Genomic DNA, 10,562 nt, shown 5'->3' on the forward strand with positions numbered 1-10,562 from the left:
ACGTTGTGATCCACAGGTTTTCAGTGGCTGATTTTCACTTTTTTAAAATTTTAATACCAATTTTTTTTTAAATTATATGTTAGGTGAAAATTTACAGAGCAAATTAGTTTCTCATTAAACAATTAGTACACAAATTGTTTTGTGACATTGGTTGCCAACCCCGCAATGTTTCAACACTCTCCCCTACTCTACCTTGGGTTCCCCATTTCCGTTTGTCAGCTTTCCTGCCCCCGCCTGCCTTCTCGCCCGTGCCCCTGGCTGGGGTGCCCATTTAGTTCCTTATACATGGCTGAACTACATGTGTTTTCGTTTATTTTATAGGCCTGTCTAATCTTTGGCTGAAGGGTGAACCTCAAGGAGTGACTTCAGTACTGAGTTAAAAAGGTGTCCAGGGGCCATACTCTCGGGGTTTCTCCAGTCTCTGTCAGACCAGTAAGTCTGGTCTTTTTTTGTAAATTAGAATTTTGTTCTACATTTTCCCCAGTTCTTTCCAGGACCCTCTATTGTGATCCCTATCAGAGCAGTCAGAGGTGGTAGCCAGGCACCATCTGGTTGTGCTAGACTCAAGTCTGGTGGAAGCTGTGGTAGTTACGGTCTATCGGTCCTTTGGACTTATTTTTCCCTTGTGTCTTTGGTTTTCTTCATTCTCCCTTGGTCCGGATGGGTGGGACCGGTGGAGTAACTTAGATGGCTACTTGCAAGCTTTTAAGACCCCAGACGATTCTCACCAAAGTGGGATGTAGAACATTTTCTTTATAAACTGTATTATGGCAATTGAGCTAAATGTCCCCTGAGACCATGGTCCCCAGCCCTTAGTTCAATAACTCAGCCCTTTGGCTGATTTTGGGAAGTAGATAGCCAGGCCTTTCTTCCTAGTCTGTCTTAGTCTGAAAGCTCTATTGAAACTTGTTCAGGACCATAGCAACTTGCAAACCTCTGCTGATAGATGGGTGGCGACTGCGTGTGAGGTGCATTGGCTGGGAATGGAACCTGGGTCTCCTGAATGCAAGGTGAGAATTCTACCCCTGAACCACCATGAGTGTTGTTGTTAGCTGCCATTGAGCCAGCTCCGACTCATAGTGACCTCATGTATGACAGAAGTAAACACTGCCTGGTCCTGTGCCATCCTCATAATCATTGGTATGTTTGAGCCCTTTGTTGCAGCCACTGTGTCAATCCATCTCATTGAGGGTCTTCCTCTTTTTCACTGACCCTCTACCAAACATGATGTCTTTCTTCAGGGATAAGTACCTCCCGATAACATGTCCAAAGTAAGTGAGACGAAGTCTTGCCATCCTTGCTTCGGAGGAGCATCTGGGTTGTACTTCCTCCAAGATGTGTTTGTTCCTTTGGCGGTCCATGGCATATTCAGTATTCTTTGCCAACATTGCAATTCCAATGTGTCAACTCTTCCTCTGTCTTCCTTATTCATGGCCCACCTTTCACACACATACGAGGTGACTGAAAGATCATGACTTGGGTCAGGCACATCTTAGTCCTCAAAGTGACGTCTTTGCTTTTTAACACTTGAAAGAGGTCTTTTGCAGCAGATTTGCTCAATGCAATATGTCCTTTGATTTCTTGGCTGCTGCTTCCATGGGCGTTGATTGTGGATCCAAGTAAAATGAAATCCTTGACAACTTCAATTTCTTTGCTGTCTATCCTGATGTTGTTTTTTGGTCCAGTTGTGCATTTTTCATTTTCTTTATAGTATGACTATATTACGTACTTATATGGTTGTGTGTTTATTCTCTGTCTCTCCCTCACTAAACTGTCAGCCCCGTGAGGACAGCAGTTTTGTCCTGCTGAACCCCCAGCACCTAGAGCAGTGCCCAGCACTTAGTAGGACTTGAATATTATTAACTGAATGAAGGATCATGGTCCTGGTTCTGCACTGGAGGAGCCTGAGGCTCTGGGAGGTTCTGGTGCAGCCTCTGTGGAGCAGATGGCCTGCAAACCTGGCCCCTTGACGGCCGAGTCCAGCTCTTGGGCCGTGTCCTGACTGCTGTTCGTTGCTCTGAGGATGCTCGGGGGTGTCCTGGGGTACCCAGGAGGCAGGAAGGCTGATGCTGAGCAATCAGCAGCCTTCATCCTGAAAGCTTGGCCCTGGCAGCCCCTGAAGTCTGGATTTGAGGACATGGCAAAGGAAGAAACGTTGGCTATTGCTTCCATGTAGCTTGGCTGGCACCACTTATGTCTTGTTACTCACCTGTCCAGAACAGATGCAGGACACCTGGACATTCAAAAGGGGACAAGCTTGGGGTGATGCAGCCTCCAGGACAGGGGACAGAAGGGAACTACTGTTCTCCAAGGACTTTGATGGGCAGGGATGTTTATTTTCTAATCCAACTTCCACAATGAACCTGGAACTCAGGAATCTTGACACCCGCCTCTCTTGCCTACTTTAAGACAGTTTGTAAGACCTGCAGTTCCTCTTCTTTTCCTTCCATTTGCACGAATTCTCTAAATTTCTCTTAGGGCCGCAGTTTTATGGTTTAAAAGGAAGCATGCAAGTGGGTCCTGGCTGAGTCTGGAGACTCTAGAGCTGGAAGCTTGGGTTCGGCTCCCAGGCCCTTGCTGCCCGGTGCTACAGACTTGGGCCTGTCAGTCTTCTCATCTGTATAATGGGGCTTATAATAATTCCTGCCTCATAGGGCTGTTTTTTTTTTCATAGGGCTGTTATGAGGCTTCAGTGAGTTGATGTATAGGATGCAATTGGAATGGTGCCAGGATTTAGTATGCCCTTCCTCTTACCAGGAAGGAGCCCTCGTGGTGCAGTGGTTAAGTGCTTGGTTGCTAATGGAAAGGCAAAAGGTTAGAGTGCTTGGAAGAAAGGCCTGGTGAGCTGTGTCAAAAAAAAAAAATCAGCCTTTGAAAACCCTATAAAGCACAGTTCTACTCGGGACACATGAGTTAGGGTAACTCAAATGCAACTGTTTTTTCAGTATTATCAGGTCTTGGGACTCAACCAAAAAGCCTTCGGGCTGCTGCTCTTTCCTGCCTTCCTGCAACACCTGGCATCAGCCAGACCAGGAGCAGAGAAGAAGGAGGGGAAGTCCTGGGAGAAAAGGAACCTAAATTAATGTCCTGAATATCCCCAACTACACTCTCGTCTTGTAGACCCTCACGAGGAATTGATGAGGTTAGCAAGGTGGGGGTGAGGATTCCCTTTTGCCCAATGAGGAAACCGACGTCCAGAAAGGTTGAGGGGCTTGCCCAAGGCTGACCAGCGAGGAAGGGGCCTGGAATGAGAGCCCAGCGCTTGGATTTCTGGACCAGCAATGCAGTCCCATCACACACGCTCACTGCACTGCTTGTCCTTGGCTCAGCCTCTTTCTGCATTACAACTGGTACTACTGGCTGACTTTTCTTATGACTTGGATGAGCTGGACCCAAAGGCATAAGAGCGAGACAGATTCTGTTTTACTGCTAGTCCCAGGCCAGGATGCTGTAAAGCAGGCTCTCGGAGAAGCTTTCACCAGACACTGTCAGTCTGTAATGTCTGTGAGATAACTGTTGTAGTCAGGTGCTGCTGAGTCGGACCCCGACTCATGGTGAGCCCTTGCACAACAGAACAAAACATTGCCCAGCCTTACCCCTGTGCTGTACCCACGATCAGCTGTGAATCAGACCATCGTGGTCCATAGGATTTTCTCTGGTGATTTTTGGGATTAGATCTCCAGGCCTTTCTTCCTAGTCTGTTTTAGTCTAGAAACTCCTCTGTAATCTGTTCAGCATCATAGCCACACACAAGCCTCCATGGACAGCCTGGTGGTGCTGCGCTTGAGGTGCATTGGCTGGGAATTGAACCTAGGTCTTCCGCATGGGAGGCGAAAATTCTGCCACTGAACCACCAATGGCGTGCTCAAAATGTGGGTGAATATAGGAGCTTAAACTCGGATGCAGTAATGGTAAGGATCATTTAAGCCATCTTAGCATTTGACTGGAGCCCTGGTGGTGCAGTGGTTAAGCACTTAGCTGCTAACTGAAAGGTTGGCGGTTCTAACCCACCAGCTGCTCCGTGGGAGAAAGATGCGGCAGTCTGCTTCAGTAAAGATTTACAGTCTTGGAAAGCCTATGGGGCAGTTCTATTCTGTCTTTCCAAGTTGCTAGAAGTTGGAATTGACTCAACGGCAATAAGTTTTTAGCATTTGACTATTTTTCAGTGCATGTGGTTGGGGAAAAGGAAGTGCAATTTCTGTTCGCTGAGCACCTACTAGGCTCCTGGGTGGTGCAAATAATTTGTACTCGACAACTAATCTAAAGGTTGGTGGTTCAAACCCCGTGGCGCTGCAGAAGAAAACCTGGAAATCTGCTCTCAGAAAGAATACACCCAACAAAACTCCACGGGGGCAGTTCTACTCTGTAACACATGGTAAAAAAAAAAAAAGTCACTGTGAATTGGAAATGACTTGACAGTAAAGGTTTTTTTTGAGCAGCTACTAGGTCCCTCACACGTTCCTTAATTTCATATTCACATCAACAGCCCAGTGAGATGGGTATGGGGTCTTTGTTTTTCAGAGAATACTGAAATCTGGGGTTGGGTTAGTCCATTGCTCAAGGTCACACAGTTAAAGAGCCAGTATCTGGACTTTACAGTAATTCCACGAAATTCTAACGCGCAGCCTATTTGCAGTGTTGTCACAGCGGGGGCAGGGGGTGTGAACCGCACCCAGTGACACAGTCAGAGGTGCCGACATCAAATGACTGTCTATAAAATTTTAGTGCAGTGTTTCAGCAGAAATTTATTGCTTTTTTATAAAAACATCCCTGTAGTTAGTTGCAAGAGGCAAAACATTTTTCGTAAGCCCAGCTTGCTGTATCAACATACCTACAAGGCTAAAACTATGCTGGTTTACTTTTTGACCTTTCCGATGTACTCTGGTCAGAGCTGTCATTATCACCCAATTACAGTGATGCTCCGAGTCACGTGGTCTCATCTGCACCCGCTAGAAGCACACGCTGTTGTTTTTGTTGCTGCCGGGTGTCCTTATAGTTGCTGATTTTGCAATATTGTGACAATTAGTATTTGTGAACCTATGTCAATAACTTTTTTGAGAATGAAGCAGTAATTCAAGAAGCCCTGGTGACGCAGTGGTTAAGGTGCTCGGCTGCTAACTGAAAGGTCAGCGGTTGGAACCCACCAGTTGTTCCTCAGGAGACAGATGTGGTGGTTTGCTTCCGTGAAGATTTACAGCCTTGGAAACCCCGTGAGGCAGTTCTAGTCTGTCCTACAAAGTGGCTATGACAATAAAAAAAACAAACAAACCTGTTGCCATCGAGTCAATTCCAACTGATAATGACCCTAAAGGACAGAGTAGACCTGCCCCGTAGGGTTTCCAAGGAGCGACTGGTGAATTTGAACTGCAGACCTTTTGGTTAGCAGCTGAGCTCTTAACCACTGTGCCACCAGGGCTCTTTTTTTTTTTTGAGAACGAAGTAGTAATTAAAGGAAAAGAAGGAGAAAAATAAAAAAAAAGGCTTCCGCTCAGTTACTAATAGTGTAACTCAGTGTAGAAAGATTTTACAAAACGATTTTGTTCTTAGTATTCATATAATCTAAGAAATATTGCATTTAAGCAATTTGCAACTACATTTATTGTGTATTCCTCTGTGATTAAAACTGATAATAAACATTACTGAGCATTCAGTTTGGCCTGGTATGGGAGGAGGTCCATGGGGCGGGAGGAATACCCTGAGTTACTACACTGGGAGACGCCAATCCTACTGACACCATTGCTCTTTGGTCCACCCGCGCCGAGGGGCCTGCATCTGCTTAAAGTGCCTTTTCAACACTTTAATAAGCTCTGAAAGCACTCTGGAAAGCAGTTGCAAAAATATAAATCAAAGAAAACACTTATAGGAAGAAGAAAGAATGTTAGAAACAAAACAAACCAACCTCAAATCCCTCCCTGGTGTTGATAGCTTTCACTGGGGAGCATAAAGAAACAGAAACTCTTAAACTCAGCCCTCAGGCTTGTTAATAATGGGCTGGTAAGAGAATGTTAATGAAACGTTATTAGTTTTTTTTTTTTTTCTTGTTAAACTCTAATTTCAGATAATTCCGTTCGTCATCCGGTTTTTACGAGGAATGAAAACAAATGTTTTCCAAAGCTTCAGACCAAAATCTCTGTGTGGGTTTCTTGATTTCAGCCAAATATTCCGTGTCTTTTCCCAGCTGGGAATTCTCTTTCCCTGTCTCTCTCTGTTGCTCCAAGTCCTACTCGTCTCGTTGGTCCAAGTTTCCTCTTCATTTTCCCGAGATGCCAGCCCTGCCCTGACAGAGTCCTGGGTTCAGGTCCACCCCCTCCTTTTACAACTATTAAAAAATTAGTTTATGTTGCAATATAAGCTGTACTTAAATACATTCCCACTGCAAAATAAACAAGAGATTGTTTTTGTCAGGTGTTTTTGAGCCAGTTTCGACTCATAGCAGCCCCAGGTACAACAGAATAAAATGCTGCCCAGTCCTGCCCCATCCTCTCAATCATTGCTATGCTTGAGCCCATTGTTGCAGCCACTGTGTCAGTCCACATCCTTGAGGGTTCCCCTCTTTCTTGCTAGCCCTCTGCTTTACCAAGCATGATGTCCTTCTCCAGGGACTGGCCCCTTCTGATGCTGTGTCCAAAGTAAACGAGCTGAAGTCTTGCCATCCTTGCTTCTAAGGAGCATTCTGACTGTGCTTCTCCCAAGACAGATTTGTTCATTCTTCTGGCAGTGCATGGTATAGTCAATATTCTTCACCAGTGCCATAATTCAAAGGCGTCAATTCTTCTTCGGTCTTCCTTATTCATTGCCCAGCTTTCACATGCATATGATGAGACTGAAAATACCATGGCTTGGGCCAGGTGCATCTTGGTCTTCAAGGTGACATCTTTGCTTTTCCACACTTGAAAGAGATCTTGTAACCTGACCCTACGAATACCAGTAAATTTCCATAAGTTCTTAAACTAGCCCCAGCCAGATTTGGCCCTTCATCCCTGCATGCACAGAAGGGCCAGCTGTGAACACTAATTGACCTCCATAGAGGACTCGCTAACAGGAGGAATGAATCAGAAGGAAAATCATTACCGGACCCTATTCTGAAGCCAGAGGTCAGACAAGAACCACTGTCATCTCCTGTTTCCTGGCCACCATCTAGAATTTTCCCCGCCCAGCATGCCTGCGAGGCCACCATCTTGCTGCCCAAATCCCGTATTATCTCTGCTTCCCCATAGCTCAGAGAGCTAGACTGAGGAACTTCCTCCTGGTTCTTTGTGTATTGCAATAAATTTACTTTCTCTTTCTCAAAGACCAGCGTCCAGATAATTGGCAAGTCTGAGCGCGCAGGACAAGGACCCACCTTCTTGCGTTAAGTAACAGTCTGGCAACAGATTTGCCCAATGCACTACATCACTTGATTTCTTGACTGTTGCTGACATGGGCGTTGATTTCTGCTGTCTTATTTGTAGCATGCAAGAGCTCTTCCACAGCCTTTGAATGTTCCCGTTGCATTGCATCCTGTTATTGTTTACACATGCAACTGTCAAGAAGGAAAATTTGATCACAGAGTCAGAGTTATCAGGGTTTGTTAAGTGAGAAATCATTCACGAACAGGGAGCATCCCAAACTGAAAAGGGCGAAGGGGCTGGAGTTTACACAGTTACAGCACCCTTTAAAGCTTAAATGGGTAAGTATCTTTCCCTTTGCTTTGATTGGTTAATCACATTTAATTTTCTTTTTGTGACCACGCCGGCAGAGATTGGAGTAAGGCAGCCACAAGCTCAGGAACACATGGGGCCGCCAGAGACTGAAAGAGGTGAGGAATTATCCTCCTCTTTTTTTTTTTTTTTAGAGCCTCCAGAGGGAGGCCCTGCTGACACCTTGATTTCAGACTTCTGGCCTCCAGCACAGAAGATAAATTTCTGCTGGTGTACGTTGCCAACCTGGTGGTAACGTGTTAGGGCAGCCCCACAAGACAAATGCATGCCATTAGAAAAAGTTTTTTAAAAATGAAGACATCAGATTAGAGCATCTCTCAGGATTCTCCTGTAGGACAAGCTGAAGACCTGTGAGATATCCTATGGTTTCCGGAGACCAAGAACAACAACCGGGACTTGGCTAAATCCCTGTATTTTTCACTGAAGGATGTACATGGAAATTCTGGGTCTCCATCCCACATCTACGCATTTCTGGAGATTGGATCAGGTGTGGGCTTTTCAACAAGGTTTTAGGCGAGATTCGGTAATCCAGTTCCTGTGCAAAACCACAGCTCTGAGACCCAGCCAGTGTTGGCGCCCAACCCTAGGAAGGAAGAGGGAGACCTCAGAGAGTGTTGGGGTTAGAAGGGCCCTTAGGGATCAGCCAGGGCAACCCTGTTATTGAGAAACCAAGGCTTAGAGAAGGCAAAAGACTTGCTAAAGCCATCTAGTTAACAACAGGTAGAGCTAGAATTGAACAAAGCTAGAAGCTGGGTTTGACTTCAAACTCCGGCTGCATCCCTTTGCTTTGGGTGCATATGTCTGAGACCTGGCAATGGTCCGTCCTTGGTTTAATACAAATACCACATGTGGGTGGCTTTCAAGAGCAGAAATTAATTTTCTCACAGTTCTGGAGGCTAAAAGTCTGGATAGGGTCTCAGGCTTGTCAGTTTCTCCCTTGGTAGTTCCAGGTGCTGCTTGGCTCCTCGGTTTGTCGAGGGTTCTCACATATCAAGTGGCATCAGTCTACCCCTGCATTTGTCTCTGTGCCTAACCCTCTCTTTTCGTAACTCAGGAGTGACTTGGGCATGACCTAATAAACATAACAAAGAAGACTACATTCCCAAGTGGGATTATATCCACAGGTATAGGGGGTTAGGATTCATATATATATATATATTTGTAGGGGGCACAATTCAGTCCATAACACATGAGTTGAGACAAAGTTCTAGCCGTATGGAGCCCCCAGGATAGAGGGCGAGACAGAAGAAAAGAAACCCACTTTAACAAAAACAGAAATCCCCATTGTAGCTCCCTGATACAAGGCCCCATGCTGGGTGCCAGGGATGAAGGAGCAAACGTGGACCCTGTGGTCAAGGATGGAAGGGAAGACTGGAGGAAGGGGAAAGAACTAAGCAAGGCTCAGGCACTGCGCTGGGTGCACATTATACACACTCAGAGCCACTCAATGAGTGACAATTCTACCCACTGAACACGTGAGAAAACTGAGGCTCAGAGGGGTGAAGTAACTTGTTGAAGGTCACACAGTTTTAAAGCAATGGAGCCAGGTTAGAACTCAAGTATCTCCCACCCTGGCCTGAAGGGCGAGAGGAATATAAACAGGTAAGTCCATCAGCCCAGAGACGAGCAGTCCCAGGCACTTCATTTCATCAGAAATTCTTGCCCAGGAGTTTGGGTCCTAGGAATGGAGGGAAGGAAGGGTGTTTTTCTCTGAAAGGCATCTCCCCCATGCATGTGAGGATGTGTAAAGCCTGTTTTGAGTGTGAGGTCTTTGGCATAAGGTATAATAAAGCTGGGCGATGTTAATGGACCGCCACCTGTCTGTCAGTTTGCTGTACTGTGGTGGCTTGCATGTTGCTGTGATGCCGGAAGCTATGCCACCAGTATTTCAAAAACCAGCAGGGCCACTCATGTTGGACAGGTTTCAGTAGAGCTTCCAGACTAAGACAGGCTAGGAAGAAAGGCCTGTTGATCTACTTCCAAAAACCAGCCAGTGAAAATCCTATGGATCACAAGGAACACTGGCTGATATGGTGCTGGCGGACGAGATGAGAAGGCGTTACAATAGCTACAACAATGGGCTCAAACATCATGAAGATGCTGCAGGACCAGGCAGTGTTTTGTTCCATGCATGGGGTCGCTGTAAGTCAGGGGCAGACTTGCTGGCAGTTTACAACGATACGGAACGCCTAAGCCTCTGACGCTGAGCTTGGAGTTGGCAGGGGGAATGGAGGGTGGTCAGAGTTCAGGGATTGAATGGTGCCCCCCCCACAATGTGTCGGAATCCTAACTCCTATACACGTGGATACAATCCCATCTGGGAACACGGTTTCCTTTGTTATGGTAATGAAACTGTATCAGTGTAGGGTATGTCTTAAGCCAATCACCTTTGAGATCTAAAAGAGCAGTTTCGGCACAGAGAAGGAAGCACAAACGGAGAGGAAGATACTTCTCACATGAAGATAGCCAAGGAATCTAGGAACAGAAGCTGAGAAAAAATAAGGACCTTCTCCCAGAGCCAATAGAGAGAGAAAGCCTCCCCAAGAGCCAGTGCCCTGAAATTGGACTTCTAGCCTCCTAAACTGTGAGAAAGTAAATTTCTGTTTGTAAAGCCCCCTACTTTGGCATTTCTGCTATAGCAGCACTTAGAAACTAAGACAGAGGGGCTGGCGAGGTTAGTTGTCCGCCACTTTTTTTGGGCCCAGAGAGTTTTCCGATAAGCTTCTGAATAAGGAGGTGCCAGGCAGGCGGCTCCCTGAGACACAGAGTCAGCCAGCCCCTGATGCAGCAGGCCCTGCACAGTTACCTGCCTGCGAGCAGATGAGACTTGGGACCAGCCAGTGCATCTTAGATGCAGGCTGA

At 46.2% G+C, this 10,562-nt stretch overlaps 1 non-coding gene across 1 annotated transcript; it reads right to left on the reverse strand.

Moving 5' to 3' along the window:
* Positions 1–3,789: 3,789 nt before the first annotated feature.
* Positions 3,790–3,861, reverse strand: TRNAG-CCC (transfer RNA glycine (anticodon CCC)). The gene has a single exon. It is a non-coding gene; the product is annotated as a tRNA-Gly (tRNA).
* Positions 3,862–10,562: the final 6,701 nt, after the last annotated feature.

This window comes from Elephas maximus, chromosome 5 (genome assembly GCF_024166365.1).
Source record: "Elephas maximus indicus isolate mEleMax1 chromosome 5, mEleMax1 primary haplotype, whole genome shotgun sequence".
Classification (NCBI taxonomy): Eukaryota; Metazoa; Chordata; class Mammalia; order Proboscidea; family Elephantidae; genus Elephas; species Elephas maximus.